Genomic DNA, 27,327 nt, shown 5'->3' with positions numbered 1-27,327 from the left:
ATCCAGGGAAGAATAGGAGAAAGAGGGTGATACGACAAAGTAAAGAAAAGGCGGAAGAGGTTGATATGACACAGTCAAGAACAATTTTGTTCAAACTGCTCTCTCTTCGTGACAGATACTGTCACCCATTCCCCACTATTGTGACAGGCTACCATAGCATCCAGTCTAGCACACTGGTGACAGAAATGGATGCAAAACTCCTGTTCCCCAAGACCAGCAGTGGGCACAGCTGACCAGTGATCACAGCTTCTGATTAATGAATCAAACTGCTGGGCACTCAGCTCTGAGGGCAACCACTGTTTCAACCTGTCAGACAAAGACGGTGGCAGCATTGTTTCAACCCACCTAAGACACAGGCAGCTGCACTGGATCTTTAAGCGCACTTGTACTTCCTTAGATCTGCGGGAAACAGTTGCTAAACAGCTGCATCTGCCAGGCAGGTAAAGAAAGTTCAGCTTTGGGGAGCCATTGCAGAAGCTCTTAACACCCTTCCTGATACTCCCCCAGGGAAATTTAAAGCCAGTCTGTGTCCCTCTCATAGATCTCTGGCTTGTTTCAGCTGGAAAAGACTGACCAGGCAAAGTCCTCTCTAGCATGCCCCTTCATCCAGAATTTGTCCTCCAAGAAAAAGCAGCTGAAAACAATGAAAGGAGCGTAAGAAACTACAGAACTGGACAGTCTGGGACAAAGGCACGCTGGCCTCACTTCTGAGAGGGAGGTCTGTCTCCTGGGAAATAGAACAGACAACCAAACTTCCGTAAATAGGGGAACTTCAAACTTACTAAGAGTCAGACTAAGAAGCAAAAAGACGAAAGAATTAATAAAAACAAAAACAGTCTAAGCCATGTCTGGGACACCATAAAGTGCACTAAAATAGGCATTATGGGAGTCCCAGAAAGAGAAAAATGGGCAGAAGGAATATGCAAAGAAATAATGGCAGAGAGCTTTCCAATTAAGGGATTTACATATATGTACAACCAAGAAGCCAAAAAAACACCAGAAAGAATAATCATGAAGAAAAATATAACCAGTCATTCAATTCCGAGTGCCTGCCCATGTAAAAAAAAAAAAAAAAAATATATATATATATATATATATATTATATTCCTAGCAGTTTTATTTGTAATTGCCCAAAACTGGAAACAACACAAATATTCATTAATAGGTGAATGGATAAACAAATCGTGGTATAGCCATAAAATGGAATACTATTAAGCAATGAAAAAGGAATGGATTATTGATGTACACAACATGAATAAATCTCCAAACAATAATAAGAAAAATGACGGACAAAAAAATAAACATACTCTATGATTCCATTTTTATATAATTCTAGAAAACATACTCTGTTCTATAGTGACAAAGCAGATCAGTGGTTGTCTGGGGACAAAAGAAGCAGCCAGAGGAATTATAAAAGAGTACAAGAAAATTTTGAGTAGTGGTGGGTATGTCTGATACCCTGAATGCAGTTGTTTCATGGGTGTATACAGATGGTGAGTTTTACTACATTACATACGTAATTAAAATAAAAGTCATTGCCTTTTTCACCCTCCTCCTATAGAGTACACAATGCTGGCTGCTAGAGGTTAAATGATGCATGATGATGTTATAACTCTTACAACTAAAAGGATGTGTGCTCATGTATTCTTTTGCTTTAAAATTTTCTGTTTTACCTTCCAATATGGTGTCTATATACAATAAGAGGTCTGTTAGACAAGGATTGCACCAGCTTACAAGAGCTAACTGTGCTCATCTGTTTGCAATTTTTTGTTTAGACATGTCACGGTGATAGCTCAAACTCAGCCATAGTGCATGTATTTAGATTACAGACACTGGCAAATTGTATTGTTGTGTCCTACTGAACACCCCAAAAGAAGAAACAGGGACAGACCCTCTGGGACCACCCCAAATCACGCTACAACGGGGCCAGTTGAGATTCCAAAGAAAGAAGAACTAAATGCCAGGGTAATTAATCCAAAACCTTTAGGGGAAGTTATGTACAGAGAGCTACAGCTACCTTGTGACAGAGGTGGCAAGAAGTTCACCTAGATATGTCTACATCTATGGCAACTACTCTACAGATTGTATATGAGTGAGGGAACAAAGGTGGTTAAGTGTCACATGCTTGTGTGCAAATATTGGGAAAGCATCTCAGTTATACGATCTTTTCTCAAAACAAGATGTGCTCAAGGTAAAGCAGCAAAAGCTCATCGTCTTTCCAGGGTGTTATGGGAAGGGATGTCTCAGGAGGACAGGGGCAAGATCAGTCCTTGTTCAGGTAGGAGATGCTATATGTATCATACTCTGCTACTAATCAGAGTTGTTGTTTCTCACAAACAATTGATTGTTGAACTTTTACCAGCTCACCACTAGCCACAACCTAAATAAACTCAAGTTCACTGGAGTTCTTAATTTTTAATAGTGCAAAACGATCCTGGGACCAAAAATATCCGAGGACACCTAAAATAGAGGATTGACAATGAAGGGAAAGACTTGTCTTTATGGAACAAGAAAGTGTTACTACAGAGAAAAGCAGAAAGGAAAGAAAAAAGGTGAGATTTTCAGACACTCACCCCTATATAAAGAAAATCTTTTGTAGGGACTCATACTTTAGTTGCCTTCACCAACTACTGTCACTGCCATTCTGCCATGGGGATCAATTTTGACACCACTTTTCCCGCAAGACCAGGAGAGTCTGGAGTTGAATCATTAGTTTGTTCTTGAATTTACAGAGTCCAAAGAGCTGCTATGAGAAATGGGGTTGCCGCCTCCTCTGGCCAACACCAAGGATCCATTATCTTTTTGTCCATAGCTAGGCATAGACAAAAAGAAATGTAATTTTTAATGTACTGCTTGGAAAAGAGTAGCACCAGACAGTGTTTTCTAGATACTGAGTTTCAACACCAGTAAGTGAGGTAAGAAGTTCATGGCACAAATATAATTGTGACTCGACCACCAAATTACCAAGATCTGATACTTTTACCAACAACTCTGAGGCAATTGAAGGATGGAGGAAGCTTTAGAGCCAGCACCCTTTCCTTCTGTTCTTCAATGCCAGCTCTTGCACACTTTTAAGTATTTAATATGGTGTGGAGAGTATCAATGTGCTAATGTTCCATCATTTTAATTGGGAGCTCCCAGGAAGATAAATGGCTAGGGGCTTTTTCTCCTCTCTACTACATAAAGGTCTGATCACTTCTGGCTAAAAATGGGAATTTCTTCCATATTTTAGCCAGCTTCTTCAGGTCTATATCTGAATACATGATCATTTCTTTAGTGCCAGCTTTGGCTAGGACCTCACCCCAGGGGTTCACAACAGTGCTGTGTCCCCAGGCAACATAGGAGGCTTGGTCATCCTAGGCAGGAGATGTCTTGGCTATATACAACCCATCCTCGCTGAAGCAACTCCAAATGAGCTGGTCCAGTAGTCAAAATAAAAGCTCCAGGATACACCAACAACTGGCAGCCTCTCTACGCATAGATTTCTGCGAGCTCTGCAAAGCGGCTGTCGTAGCAAATGCCCAGACCCACTCTGCAATAAAGAGTATCAAATGTGTAGAAACCATCACCAGGATTCAATGTCTGAGATTCTTGAAATTTAATTTTCCCAGTGTTTTAGTTTGCTAAAACTGCCAGAATGCAATGTATCAGAAATGGAATGGCTTTTAAAAAGGGAACTTATTAAGTTGCAAATTTACAGTTCTAAGGCCAGAGAAATGTACAAACTAAAGCATCCAGAGAAAGATACCGTAACTCCAAAGAAAGGACTGATGACGTTTGGGCTTTCTCTCTCAGCTGGAAGGTACATGACAACACCTGCTAGCTTCCTCTACGAGCTTCTTCAAATGGCTACCCCAGAGGTGCTTTCTTTCTTTGTCTCCAAAGGTCTCTGGCTGTCTGGGCTCTGTAGCTTTTTCCAAAATGGTTCCCTCTTAAAGGACTCTGGTAAGCACCCCACCTTGAATGGGTGAAGACACTTTTCCATGGAAACCACCTAATCAAAACCTATCACCCACAATTGAGTGGGTCACATTCCCATGGACACAGTCAAAAAGATCTCAACCAACAATACTGAATTACGATTAAAGAACATGGCTTTTCTGGGGTGCACACCAGTTTCAAACCAGCACACCCAGGAACATCAATGTCAAACAGATGGATTTTTCTGTACTTTACTGGTAATGTTCCATGAGATTCAAACATGGCACAGATGTTATATAATTTCCTAACATCCTCTTCAGGAATGGAACCTGATATATGCTGCGCTCCTTTGCTACTTCAGAAGGCTTCTGTATGGATTCACCAGGAATTTTCTCTGCGTACTCAGGAAAATATCTCAGGACATATGGAGAATTAAAATATTCTGGCAGAAAAACTATTTGGGCTTTCTGTGCTGCAGGTCTGCAGACAGGGCCACAAGATTGAGTGACGTTATCTGATTTAATGGAAGAATCCTGAAGCTGAATAAGGGCCAAATGGAAAGCACCCATGACTCTCCTGGGAAGCACCTCCAGCCACACGGCCTCAGGGCAGGTGTCCAGGCAGGTGGCGGCAGCGAAGGGAGAATCCGTCACATATTGACCATACCATCAAAGGCAAAGGACAAGAAGAGAGTTCTGAAAGAGTTCTGAAGATTGAAAGAGAAAGCAACACATTATATTCAAGGGATTCACAATTAAATGGAGTGTAGATTTCTCATCAGAATCCAGGGAGTCAAGAAGACAGTATGTTGAAATACTTAAAATGCTCAAAGAAAACAAGTGCCAGCCAAGAATTTTATATCTGGCAAGACTTTCTTTCAAAAATGAGAGCTAAATTAAGACATTCTCAGATAAACTAGCTGAGGTAGTTCATCACCACTAGAACTGACCTACAAGCAACACCAAAGGGAGTTCTTCAGAATGAAAGGAAAGGACATTAGACAGTGGTTCACAGTGGCATGAAAAAATAAAGACCTGTGGTAAAGGTAACCATTTGGAGAATCATAAATACCAGTATCATTGTAGTGTATTGTTTGGTGCATAACTCCACTTCTACTATAATGCAAATAAGAAAAGTAAAAATAAATCTATGGTTTAGATGTACAATGTACTAAAGAAACAGGTGGTAATAAGCATAAAAAAGGGGGGAAGGGACAGAGGGGTACAGGAAAAGTATATGTGCACACTATTGAAGTTAAGTTGGTGTGTAAGTTTGGAAGCTGCTGGAATGTAATATCCCCAATGGAACGGCTTTTAAAAGGGGGAATTTAATAAGTTACAAGTTGACAGTTCTGAGGAAGTGAAAGTGTCCAAGTTAAGGCACCAACAAGAAGTTATCTTCACTCAAGAAAGGCCGATGGGTCTAGAACACTTCTGTCAGCTGGGTAGTCATATAGCAGGCATCAGGTGGTCCCTTGCTCTTGGGCTCCACTGCTTTCAGGCTCTGTCCCTGGGGGGAGGGGTGTTCCTCACTTTTCTTCTCCAGGGCTGGCTTTCATCTCTTGGCTTCCCTTGGCTCTCTGCAGGTTCTGGCTTGCTTAACATCTCATGACAACATCTAGTCAGCTCCAAACATCTCCAGATATCTTTGGTTCTGTTCTCCAAGTGTTGGCATCTGTGTCAGCTCTGCTCTAAAGTTTCTGTCAGCTCTCTCTCTGCAGGCTCTGTTGTTTCTGCAGGCTCTGCTTTGAAATTTCTGTTGGCTCTGTCATTTCTGTCTCTCTCAAAAATGTTTCCTCTTCTAAAGGATTCCAGCAAACCAATCAACACCTACCTGGATTGGGTAGAGTCACAGCTTCATCTAATCAAAGGTCAAATTCACAACCAGGGGCATCACATCTCTGTGGGGATAATCTAATCAAAAGATCCCAACCTACAGTACTGAGTAAAGCTTAAAAGAAACAGCTGCTCTCACAAGACTGAATCAGAATTAAAACATGGTTTTTCTGGGGTATATGTGTTCTAGTTTGCTAGCGGCCAGAATGCAATATACCAGAAACAGAACAGCTTTTTAAAGGGGGAATTTAATAAGTTCCTAGTTTACAGTTCTAAGGCCGAGAAAATATCCCATTTAAAACAAGTCTATAGAAATGTCCAATCAAAGGCATCCAGGGAAAGATACCTTGGTTCAAGAAGGTTGATGAAGTTCAGGGTTTCTTTCTCAAGTGAGAAGGCACATGGCGAACATAGTCAGGGTTTCTCTCTCAACTGGAAAGGCACATGGTGAACATGATCAGGGTTCCTCTCTCATCTGGAAGGGCACATGGTGAACACGGCATCATCTGCTAGCTTCTTCTCCTGACTTTTTGTTTCATGAAGCTCCCTGGGAGGCAGTTTTCTTCTTCATCTCCAAAGGTCGCTGGCTGGTGGACTCTGCATCTCGTGGCTACATCGGTCTGCTCTCTCTGAATCTCTCATTCTCCAAAATGTTTCCCCTTTTATAGGACTCCAATAAACCAATCAAGACCCACCCAAATGGGTGAAGACATGTCATCACCTAATCCAGTTTAACAACCACTCTTGACTAAATCACATCATCCAGGCAGATGATCTGATTACAGTTTCAAACATACAGTATTGAATAGGGATTATTCTACTTTTATGAAATGGGATTTTGATTAAAACATGGCTCCTCTAGGGGGCATACTTTCTTTCAAACCAGGACAAGATGATACTTTCAAACTGGCACCAGCTAGTTTCAACCAAATATGATTGTTATATATTTGGGATGTCAAATTTTAACCCCAAGGAAAACACATGAAAAATATATCCAAATAGAAATGAAAAGGGACTTAATATAGTACAACATAAAAAATCAAATAGATATAAAAGTCGTCATTAATGGAAGTGAGGGACAAAAGATGTGTAAGATTTACAAAGTGACAAAAGAAAGTCCTGTATTATCAGTAGTGTCTTTAAATGTAAATGGAGAGTGGGCCAGGATGGCTCAGCAGGCAGAGTTCTCACCTGGGTTCAATTCCCAGTGCTTGTTCATGCAAAAAAAAAAAAGGGTGGGGGTGGGGGTGAAGAGAGTTCTAAGAATATGGCACAATAGGATAGATCAAGCTCAGCCCTGCTCCAGGTAAAGTTAAAGAAAGGATGGGAGGGCAATTGAGATGGCGATTCCAGGGTAGAACTGACCTGGGAGAGCCTTCTGCAGCACACAGGATGGCGCTGGTTGCTAAAGCTGAAGAACTGAGACACAGAGAACCAGAGCCTAATATGGCAGCCCAGAACCTCAGAAGGGCATGGACAGGGAGATAGGGACTAGCAAGTAAGACAAGTCACTTTCTTTGGCCACACTACCCTCACCAACACAGCCCTGTGATCTGCGACTCACCCCAAACCCCACACACCTGAACCCTGTCACCTGACCCCACTCCCCATGCTCCGAGTTTCCCTGCCCCGCCAACCACTCATGCATGTACTGCCCCACCCCAACCCCAAGTGCAGCCCAACCCACCTCTCTTGTGCCCCTCCCAAGCACTACCTCCCTGTCCCTGCTCCCTGCAGGCTGCCACCGGCACATAAAGGCTACAGGCGCTTACCTCCATGCCCAGGCTACACCTGCCCCAGCACATACAGTTGCACAGCCCCACCCCACCACCCGAGTGCTCTGCACAGCAACATCAGTTTATGGTACTGCCAGACCCATGTATGCGCACGACCCCAAGTCATACCTCCCAGCTGTGGGAAAGCACTGGCCTGCACAGTCAGGTCACAACCACCCCCAGCCCAGGCAGGCATAACAACGACCTGCTGCCATAACTCTGCACATGCACACAAAGGGTCTCACACCCTAACCCAGCACACACCACAGTCATGTGCAACCACACAGCCACATCCTCCCTGGCTGATGGGCAATTATGTTCACAGGCACAAGGGTAGCATTCCCATCTGTGCCTATACCGGCGTTGCAACACATCACTGCACTGTTGTGCCCCACACCATGCCCTGCATCCTGCTACACATCCATCCCACAAACATAAGGCTTTAGACTACTGAAGGAAATTAATTTCCAAAGTAAATCAATCAAGATATTTACATGTGGCAAAAACAACAGAAGATCACTAAGCACATTGCAATGCAGACAGATCTAGCCCAGCCAACCAACAAATTAAAACACCAGAGGAGACCCAAATGTTGGAACAACTAATCAAAGATGTTCAATAACTCTACTAAATAAAATACATGCCATGGCTAATGACATAAAGGAGATCAAGAAGGCAATATATAAGAGCATAAAAAGAATTTGAAAGAATACATAGAAAAAGAGATTTAAGATTCTGTAGACCAAATAAAAAACACTAGAGAGACATAACAGCAGATTTGAAGAGGCAGTAGAAAGAATAAGCAATCTAGAGGACAGGATAACTGATTTCTAACACTCAAAACAGTAATTGGCAAAAAAGATGGAAATTTTTGAATTGGGTCTCAAGGAAATGATGGACAAAAGAAAAGGACGTAAATATAAGAATCATTGGTGGCCCAGAAGGAGAAGAGTAAAGGGCTAGGAAGATTAGTTGGGGATATAATGGGAAATTTGCCAACCCTTATCAAGAACACAGATTTGCAAGTCAAAGAAGTTCAACAAACTCCAAACAGAATAAATCCAAACAGGTCTTACCCAAGACACATATAATCTGCCTGTCAAATGCTGAAGAGAATCAGAAATTCCTGAGAGCAACAAGAGAAAAACAACCTACTACACACAAGGCTAACCACATAAGACTGAGTTCAGACTACTCAACTGGCATTATGAAGATGAGAAGGAAGTGGCATGATATATTTAAGATCCTGAAAGAGAAAGACTCTCAGCTAAGAATTCTGTACCCAGCTAAATTGTCCTTCAAAACTGAGAGAGAGATTAAAATGTTCGCAAAGAAATCCTGAAAGAATTTTTCAACAAGAGACTGCCCTACAAGAAACACTAAAGGGTGTTCTGCCAGTTTAAAAAAATATAAGACAGGAGAGGGAGCTCTGGAGGAGGGCACAGAATTAAAGAGTACCAGTAAGGTTAACTTAAAGGATAAAAAGAGAAAGAGGGGAAAGAATATATAGATGTGACAAATAAAATCCAAAAGATAAGATCATGGATTCAATAAGTGCCTTTTCAGTAATAACTTTGAATGTTAACAGATTAAACTTACCAATTAAAAGATAGAGATTGGCAGAATGGATTCAGATACATAATCCAGCTATATGCTGCTAACAAGAGATTCATCTTAGACAGAAGGATACAAATAAATTGAAAGTGAAAGGATGGAGAAAGATGCTTCATGCAAGCTGTAACCAAAAGAAAGCAGTAGTAGCAATACTAGTATCAAACAAAATAGACTTTAAATGTAAAGACATCATAAGAGACAAAGAAGGATACTGTATATTAATAAAAGGGACAATTCACCAAGAAGAAATAACAATCATAAATGTTTATGCTCCCAATCAAGAAGCTCCAAAGTACATGAAAAAAACATTGGCAAAACTGAAGGGAGCAACAGACATTTCAACAGTAATAGAAGGAGACTTCAATACATTGCTCTCCTCTATAGATAGAAAAATCAGACAGAGGATCAACAAAGAAAAAGAGAACATAAACAATTTGATAAATCAATCAAACCTAACAGACATATATAGGGCATTATACCCCAAGACACCAGCATATACATTCTTTTCCAGTGCTCATGGAAGATCTTCCAGGATAGATCATATGCTAGGGCACAAAATGGGTCTTTATAAATTTAAAAATATTGAAATTATTCAAAGCACTTTCTCTGATCACAATGGAATGAAGCTGGAATTCAATAATCACCAAAGAGCAAGACATTTCACAAATATATGGAGATTAAATAATACACTCTTAACCAATCAGTGGTTCAAAGAAGAAATTGCTAGAGAAATCTATAGCTATCTGGAAATGAATGAAAATAAGAATACAACATAGAAGAACTTATGGGATGCAGCAAAGGTTGTACTGAGAGGGAAATTTATTGCCCTAAATGCTTGTGTTAAAAAACAAGAAAGACCAAAAATCGAGCACTTAATTGCTCAACTGGAGGAACGTGAGAAAGAACAGGAAACTAACACCAAAGCAAAGAGAAGAGAAATAACAAAGAGTAAAGCAGAGTTAAATGAATGGGAGAACAAAATAACAATGGAAAAAAAATCAATAAAACTGTAAGTTGGTTCTTTAAGAAAATCAATAAAATTGATGAGTCACTTAACAAGACTGTCAAAGAAAAAAAGAGAGGATGCAAATAAAGAAAATCAGAAATGAGAACGGGTACATTATCACAGACCTTGAAGAAATAAAATAAATCATAAGAGGATACTATGAACAACTATGTGCCAACAAACTAGACAACTTAGATGAAATGGACAAATTCCTGGAAACACAAAAACACTGTCTCAGGAAGAAATAGAAGATTTCAACAAACCAAACACAAGTAAAGAGATTAAATCAGTCATCAAAAATCTTCCTACAAAGAAAAGCCTAGAGCCAAATGGCTTCACAGGGGAATTTTATCAAACATTCCAAAAAGAACTAACACAATTCTGCCCAGACTTTTTTAAAAAAACTGAGGAAAACGGAACTCTACCTAACTCATTTCATGAAGCTAGCATCATTTTAACACCAAAACCAGGTTAAGATGCTATAAGGAACGAAAACTACACATCAACCTTCCTAATGAACACAGATGCAAAAATTTGCAACAAAATATTAGCAAATCGAATCCAACAACACATTAAAAGAATTATACACCACGACCAAGTAGGGTTTATACTAGGAATGCAAGGATGGGTCAACACAAGAAAATCAATTAACGTAATACAGCACATTAACAAATTGAAAGGGAAATATGCCATGATCATCTCTATTGAGGTTGAAAAAGCACTGGACAAAATTCAACATCCTTTTTTAATAAAACACTTCAAAAGATAGGAACTAAAGGTAACTTCATCAATATGATAAAGAGAATATATGAAAAATCGACAGCCAGCATTATACTCAATGGGGACACACTGAAAGCTTTCCCCCTAGGATCAGGAGCAAGACAAGGATAAGGATGCCCAGTGTCACCACTATTATCCAACATTGTACTAGAAGTTCTAGTGAAACCAATAAGGCAGGACAAAGAAATAAAAGGCATCCAAATTGGAAAGGAAAAAGTGAAATTTTCATTGTCTGCAGATGACATGATACTATACTTGGAAAATCCTGAGCCATCTACAGCAAAGTTTCTTGAACTAATAAATTCAGCAAGGTGGGGAGATGTAAAATTAATGTGCAAAAATCAGTAACGTTTCTACACACAAGCAATGACCTAACTAAGGAGCCATTTAAGGAAAAAAATCCACTCAAAATAGCAACTAAAAGAATCGAGTACTCAGAAGTGAACTTAACTAGGGACGTAAAAGACTTGTACACAGAACACTCGTAACATTGCTAAAAGAAATCAAATAAGATCCTAACAGGTGGAAAGACATTCCCTGCTGATGGATAGGAAGGCCAAATATGGTTAAGATGTCAATTCTACCAAAATTGATGGAAAGATTCAACAAAGCACCAATCAAAATTCCAACAACCTATTTTAAACACTTGGAAAAGCTAATTACCAAATTCACCTGGAAGGGAAGGAGACCCCAAATAGCTAAAAGCATCCTAAAAAGGAAGAATGAAGGGGGAAGATTAACACTCCCTGACTTTAAAACCTATTATAAAGCCACAGTGGTCAAAACAGCATGGTACTGGCACAAAGACAGAAGCATTGACCAATGGAATTGAATCAAGAGTGTAGAAATATACCACCAAATCTATGCTCAACTGATTTTTGACAAGGCCCCCAAATCCACTGCACTGGGACAAAACAGTCTTTTCAATAAATGGGCATGAGAGAAATGGATATCAATAGCCAAAAGAATGAAAGCAAACCCTTACCTTACACCCTATACAAAAATTAACTCAAAGGGGATCAAACATAAATTTAAGAACTAGCACCATAAAGCTTCTAGAAGAAAATGGAGGGAAACATCTTTAAGACCTAGTAACAGGAAGTAGCTTCTTAAATCTTAAACCCAAAGCACAAGGAACAAAAGAAAAAATTAATAAATGGGAACTCCTCAAAATCAAATGCGTCTGCACCTCAAATGATTTTGTCAAAAAGATGAAGAGGCAGCAACTCAATGGGAGAAAATATTTGGAAATCACATATCAGACAAAGGTCTGATATCCCGTATCCATAAAGAAATCATATAACTCAACAACTAAAGAACAAACAACCCAATTATAAAATGGGTAAAGATATGAAAAGGCATTTTTCTAAAGAGCAAATACAGATGGCTCAAAAGCACATGAAGAAATGCTCTTTTTCACTGGCTATAAGGGAAATGCAGATCAAGACTACAGTGTGATACCACCTCACACCTATAAGGCTGCTATTAAACAAAGAGGAAACTATAAATGTTGGAGAGGATATGGAGAAATTGGGACACTTATGCACTGCTGGTGGGAATGTATAATGGTGCAGCTAGCTCCTATGGAAGACAGTTTGACGGTTCCTTAGGAAACTAAATATTGAGTTGCCCTATGACCCAGCAATAACATTACGTTGTATATACCAAGAAGAGCTGAAAGCAATGACACAAACAGACATTTGCAGATTGATGTCCACAGCAGCACTATTCACAATCGCCAAAAGATGGAAACAAACCAAGTGCCAATCAACAGACAAGTGGATTAACAAAATGTGGTATATACATACGATAGAATATTATGCAGTAGTAAAATGAAATGATGTCCTGAAGCATATCACAAAACGCATGTGCCTTGAGGACATAATGCTGAGTGAAATAAGCCAGACGCAAAAAAAGACAGATACTGTCTGATTCACATTTATGACCATGCTAAAGATAAAATCAGAGGCTTATAATACGGAATATAGGGGACTTAGAGATACATAGAAGCTGGAGATAGGTTAACAGTTAGCTAATAAGGTTGAATACCAACGAAAGGGAAAAGATAGGAGTGAAGGCAGTTCTCTACTGGTCTTTAAGTAATATTACCAAACTGAAGATGAACAAGATTGAAAGGGGTTGTACAGACCTATGTGTTCCACTGATTGACACTTACAAGAACTACTTCAAAGGTATGATTCATGTACAAAGAGTGTTTAAGTCCAGGATACAGGGGAAAACCGCTACTGAATACTATGGGCTAGGTTTAAAAGGAAAACATCAGCACTACCGCTGCAACAACAGAGGTAAAAAAAAATAATAATAAAAAAGTATTGGCAAAGTCCTTGAGAGACTGGGGAAAAAATATGGAACTATTAAACTTTACCATCAAGGGATCCCCTGATACTGTGTCAAACGTTAGAGACACCCATATCAATAGGCCTTGATCTTGAGGCTTACTCTTGTAAAGTTTATGTAGGTAGTGGAGAAGCTTAGCCTACCTATAGGTATGCCTAAGAGTTACTTCTGGAGGACCTCTTTTGTTGCTCAGATGTAGTCTCACTCTCTCTAAGCCCAACTCTGGAAGTGAAATCATTTTCCTCCCCACTAGGTGGGACATGACATCCAGGGGTGAAAGTCTCCCTGGCGGTACTGGAGATGACTCCTAGGGTTGAGTGCAGGCCTGGCACAGTGGGATCAACAATTCCATCCTGAACAAAAGGGGGAAAAGAAGTATAACTAATAAGGTATAAGTGGCAGAAAGATTTCAAATAAAGTTGAGAGGCTATTCTGGAAGTTGCTCTTATGCAAGCTTCAGTTAGACATTGCTACCTATCATAACCTGTCAAACTCCAACTAGGACCATTCCAGCCAATCCTGAAGAACACCTAGGGCTATATTTAAGATTCTACAAGGGTTCCATGCACTAGAGTAACTTTCCTGAAACCTATAACCTCCAGATGGGTTCCTGATCCAGGTAAGTCCTAAAACCTAGAGGGTTCAGACTCTCCAGAACATAAGATAGTTCCATTTCCCTACCCCATATTAGTCACAGACCCTTCCAATATGAAAAATTTAGAATGGTCATAGCCCAAACACCCCTAAAGAGAGGGGCAGAAAGATCAAAGGTGATGGTGGAGTTATACAGAGAAGACAGGATTTAACAAACTAATATGACTGCTGAATCATTAAATTGATATCTCTTTTAGTCTCCAGTATCTTAGAGCAGCTAGAAGTAAAAACCTAAAATTGCAGAATTGTAACCCATATCAAACTCTGAAATATGTTCCACAACGAATTGTGGTGTCGCGCTTTGAAATTTATTGCTTTTTTGTATATATGCTATTTTTCACAAAAAAAAAGAAAGGAAAAAAGTAGACTGTGGTGATCAAAAAAATTTAAGCATTCTAACCTTCTATATTCTACAGCAACTAGAAAGAAATATCTGAGAGGATCATATGGTAGTCCATGATGTACTCTGGGATCTGTCCTGAGACTGCTTTTTGAGGAGTGCGTTGAGGAACTGTTGCTTTTTTCTTTCTTTTGCTTTGTATACATATTATGTCATATAATTAAAAAGTTTTTAAAAAAATAAAGAGCAATACAAAGAATTGTAGTGATTCAACTGTTCATATTTTACTTGTGGTGGTGAGTACACAAATTTGTACACATGGTAAAATTACAGAACTCAAGTAGTTCTTTCTAAATTAATTTATAAATTAAATAAAATACTTATAAAAATTCCAAGAAAAAAAAGGGATGACGAGAACAAGATTTCTGCAGTGTTAGGGAACCAAGGAATAGTGAATTTCAAAATGTAGGTTAACTAATACTGTCCGACATAGCAAGGAAGTCAGTAAGGAAAGGCCTGGAAGGTGCCTACTCCCAACCGAAAGGTCATTGGTAAGTTTAGCAAAAGCATTTCATTAGTGTAGGAGAAGCAGAAACCAGACTGCAGCAGACAGGGGAGTGCAAAGTAGGTGTAGGTGAGGTTTGGAAGCTGATAGAAAGACTGAGGCAAAGAAATGAATATATGAACAGGCATACATGCACTCAACATTAAAACAGCAACTTTCAAACCCAAGAAAAATATGTGCTAAAAAAGGCATTCACAGAACATTTTCTAAAAAAGGAAACATTTTAGAGAAGATTCTTGCTTAATAAATATCCACTTGTTTAAATGAATGCTTTCAATAAAGCTTCATTCAGATACTGGTTAGGAAATAGCACGAACTGGGACAGGTGAGAGCAAGAATTTCCATTCATAAGTAATTTCTCCTTTTTTTTATCAATATGTTCTCACAACTTCATTAGTTTTACTCTTCAGCTATTTAAATCTAAGAAGAAGGAATACTTTCTCATCTCCCTTTAAAAATCTTTATACTTAGAGTTAGCTTTTTTTGAAAGGCGTATGTGAAATCATAAATGGTTCTTTTATTATGAATCAATATCCTGACTTTATACCATGCTAAACCTTAAATCACTATTTTATTTTATCAACTAACTAAGCACAAATTTTGAGCCATCTAGAAAAGTTATGGATCCAAGGGCATGGAGAAACAACCAGTATTAATGCTAATAAACAGTTTAACTGTTTGAATGGAAGATTAATTCTGATTTTTGATGTAAAAACTAATTTTTCAGAATTATCTTCAGAATTATTATATTTTTCAAAGGTATAGGTGAGCTCTAGAGATTGCATTGGTCTGTTTAATGCAGCTAAAATTCATTTAGAAGAGTCTGGTTATTTCCAATAATCGCATTTGCCTATTATTGGTTACATTTGTTAAATCAGCATGTTCGCTTACTGCCACTATGTTAATTATAAACACAATAGACCAAAGTGGTGAGACGAAGTGTAAAAGCCCTAATGAAATAATAATAGAAAAATTATAAATCAGAATAATATTAAAAGTGGAAATTGTGCTCTGGATTCTAGTAAATATGACTCTGCACATGATGCGACTGGTAAATCCTTAAGCTTGAGGATTCACACACACTTCTAGAAAGAAAAACTCTGAATAGGAAGAATGGCAGTGAATATTTAAAAACAGATTTTATTATACTGTTTGTGCCTAGTGTCCTGAACAAACTTCAAGCTTTGTCAAACTGAAGCATGATATTGTCTTTTATAACATATTGCTAATCTAAAATAATCTTGCTGCTAATAAATTGATTTAATTTAAATACACTGGTTAACAAATATATTTTGTCATTTAAAGATGAATTTCTATTATTTTACTCAAGTCTGATATGTTTTCATGGGTTTTTCAACCTCACATCCACTGTGTTTCCTCTACTTAAGTAGTCCTGATTAGATATAACTTGTCTGTAGTCTGGGTTTCTGTAGAATCTAAAAGTTGTTCAGGTGTGACAGAAATGCTCAATTGAAACCAATGAAGGATTTCTATCTCATCTGCCCAGGACATAATGGAAAAGTTCTATTAAAATCAGTGGACCATTTCAAAAACACCTGACAACTTTGTATTTGATAGAAAGCCCTTCAGGCAAGTAATGGCACATTCCTATCAAATAAGACTCACCAATCTATGAGGCAACTTCATTTATACCAGTGATAATGAATGAGGATAAGAACAAGGATTGTGGTTGTTGTAGAAAGTTATTTTTGACAACTACTGAAACAAGTGACATGTTACCTGTTCCAAATTTAGTTTTTTCTAAGTAACAATGAACCAATAAATCTATTCCAGTAACTACTACTTAGGGCAGAGGTCACAATTCTTTTCTGTTAAGGGCCAGACAGTAAAAACTGTAGGCTTTGTAGACAACAAATCTCTGTTAGAACTACACAACTCTGCCTTTTGAGCACAAAAGCAGACAAAGACAGTGGTGTAAATGAATGGGCATGACTGTTCTGATAACAGATTTGGCCAACAAGCCCCTTACTTATAAAGCTATAAAATCTTTCTTTCTTCAAACACTAAACTCAAAAGATACATCCCTTTCTCTTATAAAAGGTAATCCTGAAAGTCTCCCTGGCAGCATGGGAGATATGAACCCAGCCCTAGCACCCTGGGATCAACAATGCCATCCTGACCAAAAGGGGGGAAAGAAGTGTAACAAGGTATCAGTGGCTGAGAGAGTTCAAATAGAGTTGAGAGGCTATACTGGAGGTCACTCCTACGCACTCTTCAGTTAGACATTGCTACCTATCATAACTTGCCAAACCCCAACCAAAACCATTCTTGCCAACCCTAAAGAAAACCTAGGGCACTACATAAAATTCTACAAAGGTTCCATGCACTAGGTAACTTTCCAGAAACCTAAAACCTCCAGATGGGTCCTTGGACCAGATAAATCCTGAAATGCAGAGAGGCCAGTCTTTCCAGAACATCAACTAGTTCCATTCCCCTATTCCGTACTATCGACAGCTCCTTCCAACATGAAAAAGTTAAAATGGGCATAGCCCAAATACCCCTAAAGTGTGGGAGAAAATCAAAGGTGATGCTAGAGTTATACAGAGAAGATAGGGTTTAACAAATGAGTATGACCACTGAATCATTATATTATTTCTGCTGGTCTACAGTGCCTTAGAGCAGCTAGAAGAAAAAACAAAAAGTCATGGAACTGTAATCCATACCAAACTTTAAAATGTATTCTGTAACTACTTATTAAAATGTACTTGGAAATTTATAGCTTTCTTGTATATATGTTATATTTCACAAGAAAAAAAAGGTAATACAAACTCTTTACACATAAAACCCATTAATCCTCATAACTACCTTATGAAGTAGGTGCTAAACTGACCCCATTTTACAGATGAAAAACTTGGCAGTAAGCAGTTAAGTGTGCCCAAGGTCATCGCTGATGAATGGCAGTCAGAACTGACCCTCACATAGTTGGACTCCAGAGCCCATGTTCAACCACCTACCATACTGTTTCTCAAGGAGTAGATGTGAATTTAACTGTACCGGTTTGAAAGGATTTATGTACCCTAGAAAAGCCATGTTTTAATTCTAATCAATCTTTTGGGAGCAACAGTTTCTTCTAATCCCTATTCACTACTATAGGTTGAAAATTTGATTATGTTATCGCCATGAAATGTGACAATCAATTGTGGGTATTAAACTTGATTAGATGCAGATGTGACTCCACCCATTTGGGTGGGTCTTGATTAGTTTACTGGAATCCTATAAAAGAGGAAACATTTTGAACAATGCTGGAAATTCTGAGAGAGCAGAGAACGTCACAGAACCACAAGGGAGAGAGTCCACCAGCCAGCGACCTTTTGAGAATAAGGAGAGGGCTGCAGAATCACAACAGAAGAATGAGAGAACCACAGAGTCCACCAGCCAGCAACCTATGGAAATGAAGAAGGAAAATGCCTCCCGGGGAGCTTCATAAAACAAGAGGCCTGGAGAGAAAGCTACCAGATGTCACCATGTTCGCCATGTGTCCTTCCAGCTGAGAGAGAAACACTGAACATCATCAGCCTTCTTGAACCAAGGATCTTTTCTTGGATGCCTTAGATTGGGCATTTCTATAGACTTGTTTTAATTGGGACAATGTCATAGCTTTAGAACTGTAAATGAGCAGCTTATTAAATTCCCCTTTTTAAAAGCCATTCCGTTTCTAGTATATTGCATCCTGGCAGGTGGCAAACTAGAACACTAACTGAAGATAAAGTGTACACAGAGGTACTATTTATGATTTTCCTTTTCTCAGTAATCCCTCATTATAATCCAGTCTTGTGATGTAATGTTAAGAGTATACATTTTTAACTATTCACATCATTTAATTTATTCATCTCAGTTTCAAACACAAATTGATTCAAGTTTGTGAGCACACCCATCAGTGGCACTTTTACAATGCTGACTTCCTCCTGACTTGCTGGTTCATGTACACTGACTAATTAGCAAAAAGAAAAATAAAATTGGAGAGGAGGTTGCAGAGGCTCAGAGGTATAGGCTGGCCCCAACAGCAACAAGCAAATAGAAAAATATTTAGTTTAACATTATACTACTTTTCCACTTTGAAAGTACATATCTTATATAAAAAAGATCTATAATCATACAATTTTTAAATACACTTTTGCTTAAATTATTAAAGTACTACAAATAACTAAAAACAATTTAATTTACAAGTGAAAGTTATTTTAATAAGGTAAAACACTTTTAAAGACCACCAACAGTGCAATTCAATTTGATTTTCCCAGAAAACATGTTGAGGCAGAAATAATTCAAACTACGTCAAGCAATGTTAGCCTATATGATAATGGCACAGATTAAGTCACATAACACCAATTCTAAACTAAGATTAATTCATACTATAAGTGTAAGAAAGACACAAAATACATAAATAGAAGGCACGAGTTCTTAAGGAATGTGACCATTCTTTGATGTCCTATACTAGGTATTAACAGCATGATTAAAGGCAGAAAGCTTGGAATCCCTTTAAACAAATATAATACATATATATCCATACTACTAATTATTATTATGAAATGCCATATAATGCATATGAGGAAAAGGGCTTTGCAAGCTGAAAAGTCCTTTACAAATATGATACTATCGCTAAATATAATATGGGTTTTTAAAGTAGAATATTAACAACTAAATAAAAATATATACAAGGTCAAGAAATATAGTGCCTCATCCCTTTATAACAATTCATTTGGATTTCCCTCACTTTGAACAGCACCACTGAGTGAAAATTTCAAAATGCGCCCAGCAAGAACAAAACTATTCCAAGTGTGATCCATGGATAAATGCTAATCTACAAAATCTTTGTCACTGGTGTATAAACTGAGGTAAGCATTTAGAAACTTTTAGAGTAATCTGACATTGTCACAAGGTTTTATAGTTTCCAAGATTATTGGTCTATAGTGAACTGGGAATTTTTAAAACTGGCCCTTCATCACAGAAAGTTTGAAAATCACTAAATTAGACCACATTTCCCAGAATCCCTTACAGATAGATGTGACACTAAGTCTTTGGAAACCAAAGGCATGATGTATGCCACTTTCCCCACCTGGGAACTGACTCTCTTTGCTCTCCTTCTCCTTCTTTCTAGTTAGAGCCCAGATGGACCACTGCTCTGCTATGACCATGAAGATGATGACAATACCCTAGAGTAGTGCTTCTCAAACTTTAACATACAAAAGAAACACCGGGGATGGGATTGAGAATCTACATTTCTAACAAGTTCCCAGGTGGCACCAATGCTGCTGACCCATGGATCACATCAGGAATAGCAAACGGCTAGGGGAAAACAAAGCAGTAAAATGGAAGGAACCTGGATCCCTAGTAACCTAAAGCATAACTTTCCTACCAATCTAAGATAGTTATTTTATGAGAGATAATATGTTTTATCTAACACAATATAGTCAAAATATTATTTTAATATGTAATCAATAAAAAAATTAATGATATTTACATTCCTTTTTTTGTACTAAGTCTTTAAAATCCAGTGTGCATTTTACATTTATAGCACAACTCAATTTGGACTAGACACATTTCAAGTGTTCAGTAGTCACATGTAATTAACGAATACCATACAGGACAATGCCAGGCTTAGATGATATCCATGCACTGCTTCCATCATCAGCTATATTCAGATGACTCAATAATTTACACTTCTAGCCAGTCTTCTCTTTTGAGTGCCAGATTAGTATTTTCTAATTCTCATGGACATCTTATTTTAGATAACTAAAGACACCTCACTCTTAATGTCCAAATACGATTCATGGACCTTTCTGCAAAAAAGGTGGTTCTTGTCTAATAGGCCTTGACTAATCAAATTGTAATCAATTCTGTCATAAAAGCCAGAAATCTAGAAATCAACACCTTAACATTTCCTTCTCTCTCTCACCAATATACCCAATCCATCAAAAAGTTCTATCCAGCCCCACCACCAGACGGTCCCTGCTGCCCACCCCTCTCGCCGCAGAAAACATGCTGGGGAAGTGTCTGTGCACTGTGATGCCCACCCAGGTGAGGAGGGAGTGTTGGGGGGTTGGAGGGGCCAGGGAGAGGAAATGTAGGTGTGTTGGGAGAGGAGTCTGCTGAGGTCAGAGGGAGAATGGCTGGAGGTGAAGAAGAGCACCTGAGGGGATGGGGAAAAGACAAGGATGAGGAAGAGGGAAGGCCAGAGTGGTTCTGACGATGAAAGGCTGCCAAAGCTGAGTGGGGGCACCTGGAAACAAAGGTGAGAGGGCGGCTCCACAAATGAACTGATCAATTAGCTTGGCACGATCTATAGAAACCCCTGAGTGCTCGCCTCAGCATCCCCTGAAAGTCCCTCGAGGTCCAGGTCCCACCCCAGGAGCAACACCATCCCCCACAGCCTAGCGGCGAGACTGAGGAGGCCCAACTCAGCCCAAGAGAGGAAGGGGACTTGGGGGCAGCAGGTAAGGCCTCACCCTCTCTGACAGCACCTGGGAGTAAGTGCCAAAAGCTAAGCTCAGGAGCAAACAGACTGTCTCAGGCCCCAGACTGGGGCTGATGCTCTCTATAGCCCTCCCCATGCGCCCTTCAGGAGGTGGGCCCAGGAAGCACTAGGTGAGCAGAACCTGCCAGTGCTACCACCAGCCCCCCACCCTTCAGCCTGGCCCTGCCACACCACTGCAGCCGCAGCCCCACCTCCCTCCTTCCGTCCTAGGCTCCTTCCATTGGTCAGTCCTTCCTTCCTGCTTGGCCCTCACATTTGGCACTATCAGGCAGGGCCTCTGGGCTGCCATAAAGTTTGGTATGGATTACAGTTCCATGACTTTTTGTTTTTTCTTCTAGCTGCTCTAAGGCACTGGAAACCAACAGAAATAATATGATTCAGCAGTCATACTCATTTGTTAAACCCTCCAGGAGTTTGTTAAACCCTTCCTGGAGGAGCCAAGAAGCCACCCCATGGTGGAAGAGGACCAGGAGCTGGAGAGAAAAATATCTCGATTTGAAGACCTCAATGACTGAACATGAGAGGAAGACTGCCCTGGAAATGGTCCAGGCAGCTGGAACAAATAGAAACTGTGAAATTTGTACTGCACGAGGAAGACCATACCCTGGGAAATTCGCTTCGTTAAATGATCATGAAGAACTCCGAAGTGGAATTTTGTGGTTATACTACAACACTCCAGAAGACAAATGAAGCAACACCAGATATGCCTATAAGATAAGCAACTATAGGTACACAGTCAAGGCCTGTTTCTGCTTGATAACCCTTGACAGTACATGCAGCTGCACATCAAAGAGAGCAGTGCATCAGAACCCCAACAACCAATCAGATCATGAGTTAACAAGCCCCCATCCAATCAAGAGACAGAACACCACCTAGCAGGCACCCTCCCCTCCTAGTGCAGATTTCTTTTAAAAATGCAAGCTCTCAGAAAGAGAGCCAGAGCCATTTTCTTTCCTCCCAATGGCTCCCAGGAGCCATTTTATTTTCTTTTGCCAGGTCCTTCCTGCCTTCTTCCTTCAATAAATCTGTTACACTTTGACTCATTGTCCTGCCTAGATTCCTTAATGACTCCGACTCAACATCTGGTGCCAAAACCAGGGAACAAAGGTCAGACTAAGGCTTGAGTTTTCCAAACCCTCAAGGCAATGGGACAGCTTTCCAGCTGACTCTGGTTGGAGGACAGACTGAGGCTTAAGTTTTCTGGTCCCTCAGGGAGACAGGTAGCCCCTCAGTCGACTCCATTCCCCAAACCGCACATTCACATTTCCATGCACTTGATGGCTTGAGTCCATCAGCTCCGACTGTCTTGACACAACAGCAGCTCACATTCATGGCTCTCAAACATCTACAACTAATTTGGCCCTAGGTAAGTGACGCCTTTCTGCCCAAATCCTCCCCTTGACTTAAGAGTTTTGTTCGATGTTCCAGTGACACATCGGCCTACTCCAATACAGCATCCTGGCCTCCTGGCCTAAAAATCTGAGTGCTCAGTCAAAACTCAGTAACATTCCAGGAGAGTTTTTCCCCCTGCGCAGCAGTCAAAGTAGTTCATGGGATGCCTTGAACAAAAGACTGCACGTACTTTCCTGGTCCCTAATGACAAACCAGGGACACCTGTCTTGTTGTCATGAAGGATCATGGACCCAGGCTGTTAGTCTCACCTGAGCTATGTCTTGAGTGGCCCCAGAAGTTTTCAGGGAAGTTGGTAATCATAAGCCTGCCATGAGCAGAATTCCATGCACCTCCCCATGAGCAAGGCCCCAACACGTCAGCCTCATGTCCCGAAGGAAATCATAAGCCTCCAAAGGAGATGTTAAATGTAAGCCTCCCACAAGCAAAATTCCTTAAGCCTCTCACAAGCAGACCTTCATAGGCCTCAATAAACTCCAACTAAAAGGGAAAATAAAACCAAAGAGACTTATTATTTTTTTGCAATACGACTTGGCCACAATACCCTTTAGGACAACAAAAATGTTGGCCAAAAAATGGCACTTTCAATTGGCAAATTCTCACCATACTTAATAATTTTATTTGGTGCAAGGGCAAATGGTCTGAAGCTCCCTACTCCCAAGTTTTCTGGACCCTCAGGTCTTGACCTTTTCTATGCCACTCTGTCACTTTATACCAAATCTTCCTCCTTCATGAAAAAACTTCTAAGCCTTCCGCCCCTCCCTCTATGGAGGCAGCAGATCCCCTTAATGCTGAGGAGTCCTCCAATCACTTCTTCTCCTTCAACCCCGCTGACCATTCCCCTCCTGAATATACTCCCCATCCACAGTCCCCAACCCCTTCTACTCCCCTTTCCTCTTTCTCAACTCCTTCCCCTCTCACACCTTCCCCTACCTTCAATAAGCCCTATCCTACTTTAGCACCCATTTTTTCTCCCCCTCTCCCTGATTTTACCCAAACTCCCTGATCTTCTTCACCTCTTTTCAATCAATCTCATGGTCCAGCGCCTATAGCAAATCCCCCATCAAAGGGTCTGTTTCCCCTACAAGAGGTAGCAAGATGAAAAAGCATAATGAGAGTTCACATTCCCTTTTTTCAGAACTACGACAAACTGTAAACAGCTCAGGTGCTTCTCAGTAAGTCCAACAATATTTACAAGAGAGTTTAAGTTTTTAATCCAATCTTATGACTTACTTATGAAAGCAGCTTTTAAAGTATTTACCAATACTCAGAAGAAAGAGAACAGGCAGATAAACAAAAAGAACAGGAAAAGAGGTTAAAAAAAAAGAAAAAAGGGGGAGGGGAGGAGGCAGCCCAAAAAAGGGTCAGACAAGAAAGAGATGATGCCATTATTTGCTCCTCATCAATGCCTTGAGACAACCCAGGGTAAAGCATGGTAGCAGGAACCAAAATTTGGGGGGTGGGGGGAATGCCATCCCACCTGTGCTCTCCTTGTGCTAAAATGGGCCACTGGGCCAAACAATGCATCCAACAACCAATCCAGAGACTGCAGGACCAACGCCGGGCACCTGCCCATGGTGCCACCAGATAGGCCACTGGAGAGCCAACAGGTCTCTAACCATGGGTTCGGATGGCCTTCCCCTCCTGAACAGGTGTCACCAGCCCCAGAACTGGGTGATTATAAAAATTATAACTTTTCTCACAGTTTTTTAATAATTCCTAGCTGTCTCACACCTTTATTGGGGTGAGATATTTTAACAAAGCTTAAAGCAACCCTTCAATTAACAGAAGTAAAATACGCTAATAAATTGCCTCAAACCATCCTGCTCCTGTCCATGGAAGAAATACTCTCTTCTTCTAAGGAAATAGTTCTGCCCCCATGGCTAGAAAAGGCAGATTCCCGGGTATGGACACTTCCACTATCCTCCACTCCTAAACATCATGCTCCTGTTCAAGTTTTCCTCAGAAAACCTGGAGAATTCCCAAACAAACCTCAATATCCTCCCACCCCACAAGCTCTCATGAGCCTAAAACCCACAGTCAAGTGGCTATTGACCTCCAGACTCCTCAGAGAAGCAGCCTCCCCAGCCAATATGCCTATCTTAGAAATAAAGAAACCAAATGGCACTTACCAGCTAGTCCAAGATCTTAGGGCAATTAATTAACCAAGTCGCCATACCCATTTCTCCTATAGATCCTATTTCACATTCTATACTCTACCCAGTCCCCTCAAATATTACACATTATACAGTCTTAGACCTTTAAGATGCTTTCTTTAATATTCCACTTCATCTCAATTCTCAAGATCTGTTTGCCTTTACTTGGAAAGATCCCACTACCAGAACTTCTAAGCAATTAAGATGGACATTTCTACCATAAGGCTTTACAGACATCCCTCATTTATTTGGACAAGCATTAGCCTCTGACTTACAAACATTAAATTTACATTCCAGTAAACTGCTTCAATATGTTGATGATTTCCTACTGTGCAGTCACTCCAAGGCCTTATCACAAAAGCACACAATCACCCTCCTTAACTATTTACAGCAAAAAGGACATAAAGTCTCCAAAGATAAACGGCAGTTAAAGTCACTTACTTAGGACTTTCTCTTCCCCTACTGAAAAAGGTATTACCACTCAACGCAAAGAGACAATCTTAAATAATCTACTCCCCCCAAACCAAACAAGAACTTCTTTCCTTCCTCAGTTTAGCCAATTTTTTTTGAACCTATACCCCCAATTTTCAGCCTATAGCTAAAAGCTTATATCAAGCCACTGCAGGAGACCTCTGGGACCAACTAGATGGCCCTTTGGCTATCGAATGCTCATTTAAACAGTTCAAGACAGCCCTCACCCAGGCCCCTACCTTAGCTCTTCCAGACCCCAGCAAGTCTTTTACACTGCATGGAGACACCAAAGATAACTTTGCTCTTGGAATTTTAACCCAGGCAAGTGGGCTGGACACCCATGTAATTGCTTATTTCTCCAAAGTTTTAAACTCCCCTTTCTGAGGGTGGCACTGTCTCAGGGTCTTAGCCTCTGCAGCACTCCTCATATAAGAATCTCTTAAACTTGTACCATATGTTCAATTATCTGTCTTCTCATAACATACTCTCCCTTTTAACTTTCCAAGCTATTAGTAATGTCTGCCCCTCTGGCATTCAGTTACTACATGTGCACTTACTTCCTCTGTAACCCCCAGGTTAAAATATCCTATTCACTTATAATTCCTAACCCAGCAAAATTCCTTACTCCTCTAATACATCAGAAAACTATGTATAACTGTATAGAAGCTATGGATCATTTCCTTCATCCATTTCCCAATGTAACGGATTTCCTTCTGCCACCTCCAGCTAATTGTTGGCTTATTGATGGCAATACTTTTTTAAAACTCCCCTAAGCAGGTATGATATGCTATAGTGTCTGCCCAGGAGGTAAATGAGTCTAGACCTCTGCCTCTCAGCACCACTTCTCAACAGGCAGAGCTCAAAGCCCTCACCCAAGCTCTCAAGTTAGCAGCAGATACCCCTACTAACATTTATACTGATTATAAATATGTTTTCTACTTTATTCATTCACACCTAGCCACGTGTCTCACTTCTGAAAATTCTCCAATTAATAAAACTCCCATCCTTAAACTCCTTGAGGCAGCACATACCCCCTGCCCAGGTAGCAGTTGTTCACTGTAAGAGTCATCAAAGTGGAAAGGACCCCATCTCAATAGGTAATAACAAAGTGGATAAAGAAGCAAAAAGTCTCAGACCCCTACTCAGATTCTAGTAATGCCCACCCCAGCGCCTGCTTGCTCCACCTTAGAGCAAACAGACTTGGCCCAGCTTGATGCCACCCTCAACGAGGGATGGTTTTACCCAAATGATAAAGTAATCTTGCCCCAACAGCATTCACAGAAAATTTTAACGGACCTGCACGACTAGTTTCAGATAGATGCCAAACAATAAACTTTTTCTCAAATTTTCTTTCATTCTTCTCCACCCCTTTATGAACTATTCTGCTTCCCCTCATTGGGCCCTTAATTATCCTCATGTTAATTTTCCTCCTAGCCCCCTGACTCTTATGATATCTGATTCAGTTTGTTTACTGGTCAATAGCAGCCATGACTAACCAGTGAAATTCTGAAAACATACTCCTGCTACAATAAAAATTTGAAAAGCTGCTGCTGTTGCAGTAAAAACATCGCTATCAACACATTACAACAGAAGATGCCCAAAAACCCAATTAGCAATGTCCCTGCTCAGCTTCAAGCAATTCCTCCCCCCCAACTATGCCCTTATACAGCAGTAAGTAGCCAAAGAAAGAACCAAATGTCCCTGCTTCTTCTAAAAACTGCTTTGAGCTAAGCTAAGGCATTAACCCAAACCATACCCCAGCTTCATTCAATTTTATTAAGAGAAAAAGGCAGGAATCTAAGATCTCAGAAAAGAACTTTACATATACAAGGCACTTTTTGACCCGGGGGATTCCTCAGCTTCTTTAGGCAGAACCAGGTATGGCAGTAAAATGAACGATCACCCGACATGCTGGCACTGCACTCACCAGAAGGCAATGAAGCAAGAAC

The 27,327-nt window shown here is 40.1% G+C and overlaps 1 protein-coding gene and 1 pseudogene across 1 annotated transcript in view; both read right to left on the bottom strand.

The window, feature by feature from the left end:
- Positions 1-27,327, bottom strand: part of TDRD3 (tudor domain containing 3) — a 269,944-nt gene that overhangs the window by 235,147 nt on the left and 7,470 nt on the right.
- Positions 1,054-27,327, bottom strand: LOC143681398 (omega-amidase NIT2-like; annotated as a pseudogene).

Source organism: Tamandua tetradactyla, chromosome 4 (genome assembly GCF_023851605.1).
Source record: "Tamandua tetradactyla isolate mTamTet1 chromosome 4, mTamTet1.pri, whole genome shotgun sequence".
NCBI lineage: Eukaryota > Metazoa > Chordata > Mammalia > Pilosa > Myrmecophagidae > Tamandua > Tamandua tetradactyla.
Note: the sequence above shows the minus strand (reverse complement) of the source record. Positions and strands in the feature narration are given on the sequence as shown.